The sequence below is a fragment of the Rhagoletis pomonella genome, unplaced genomic scaffold (assembly GCF_013731165.1).
Source record: "Rhagoletis pomonella isolate Grant_MI unplaced genomic scaffold, Rhpom_1.0 Rhpom_scaffold_00003, whole genome shotgun sequence".
Lineage (NCBI taxonomy): Eukaryota > Metazoa > Arthropoda > Insecta > Diptera > Tephritidae > Rhagoletis > Rhagoletis pomonella.
This window is the reverse complement of record NW_023458557.1, coordinates 12,400,022-12,402,090: the sequence shown is the minus strand read 5'-3', so window position 1 is coordinate 12,402,090 and position 2,069 is coordinate 12,400,022.

The window sequence follows — 2,069 nt, the reverse complement described above, 5'->3', positions numbered from 1 at the left end:
AAAAAAAAAAACAAAGTTTATCGTAACAAATCACGGCGTGCATTATAAACATACGCATTTATTTGTTAAACATACAATAGATAATTATGTGAAAGTTCACTCCGTTCAGTTACTTCCATTACAATCCGGTCCTAAGGATGCTAGCAGGGTCAATTCATATAAGATGGTACTTCCGGAAAATGAATAAATAAGTTATATATCAGAAAATGAATAAAATTAAATCAAATTAATGTTTAATTTCTTACCAAACCTATGTATGTTACTCAATCGCCTAATGGTTTGCCGAGCCGTAAACATATGTTTACACATTAAATTTCGTGAGTAACCTTTTGTAAGAAGTTTCACTTCTATCATGTGTACAGTGCTACACACTGTTTTTGTTTTCATATTTTTATTTTGAATAACGTGTTATCCGGCTATCTGGTTTACTATACAGGTATGTAGAGCTATGAATTTAAAAAATACATCAAGGTTTAGTTGGGATATTCGCATTTGACCACCATGTTCTGCAAATTTCCCAGTACTGACTGCTATTCACCTGGGAGTGGCCATGAATCCTCTGGGTAGCGACCAAACACCCGCTTGGGATCGAGCTAAAGAGGGAGGACGTAAAGCTCCGCGGGGGGCTGGGTTTGGGTCCCGCTCCGTTAAAATCCTGCACAGTGAAAAAAAAAAACATATGCCTCGGTTGATACCCCCTTCTTTTGATGACGATCACGGCAAACGTAGGAAGGACTATGATTTGAGGGTGTGCACCTGGAATATCCGAACCCTTACAGGTCAATTCTGCACGCTACCGAAAATTTTGTAACCGGAAAATTTATTACGAAAAAATGTTACCAGCTCTTGTCACCGCGATTCTAGGTACGTTGGTAACGCAGTTAAAATATTCAGCAATTCAGCTATGAAGAATTGCGGAAATTCTAGCATTGCATATTTCGCGGGGCAATACTTTATTACCAGCTTATGAGATAGTAACAAAATTTACCGGTAACAAGAGTACACAGAATGCGAAAAGGGTTTAAAAATTGACAGGAACTTGATTTACCGGTTACAAAATGTTTATTACCAGCACAGAATAGACCTGTTAATCGGGAAGGTGCGTCTGCCTAAATGGTTGATGTCCTAGGGAAAGTAAAGGCTGACATCAACGCCATCCACGAACAGTGTTGCCAGGTCTTAGGCATGAGAAAACGTCACTCTTGGTCGGAAAAAACGTAATTTCCTGCCCAAAAACGTCTTTTTCAAATGTATGCACACAGGATAGTTCTTATTAAACTTTTATTGTATACAAAGGTACATACATAAGTATATATGTAAGGTGTATTAAAATGTCATTTCGACAGAGCACATTTAAAATTCATTGTAAACTGGTTTGAGATTGTTAATATAAATATCATTTTATATATACACTTTTTATCAGCTGATTAAGTCATCAATATTTTGATCGATTGTGGCTGTCTTTCTTTTGTTTATTTAATGTTTATTATTTTTCCATAAAAGCCAAGCTGATTATATAACAAACAAAATATAAATCCACATTTCAAACTTTGTGCAAAAATTATAAAAAATCTGCAAAGTTTCAGCTAAATTTTCAAGTTTTTATTCGGATTTTTAAGAATTTGTTTGAGTATGAAGTTTGATAGCCCATTATTTTCCAGGGTAATAATGTGCAAGTTTTAAGTTGCTAAATAATCGCGTTGATTTTTAACATTTTTTTTTCTTTTGTAGACATTTGGTTAGGTGGTCGATTGTCGAAAATGCGAAATTACGTTCTGCTAAGAAGTAACATAGCAATATTTCAGCCTTTTTTGCGTTCATTACATTTTCAATGAAGTCTTAAAAAAGTCGCCTACTTTTTTCTGACTTTTTATGCTGCTACAGCTTTTTTGGTGCTTTTGCGAGCGTGCGTGCTTCAATAGATCAGCTCATCCTGATCAGTGATGGGCATACCTAAATACTTTTGTACTTAAAGTACCACTTTGGGTACTAAATACACAAATACTTAGTATTTTGAGATGACTAAATACCCAAGTACTATTTACTTAGGTATTTAGGAGCTGCTAAAT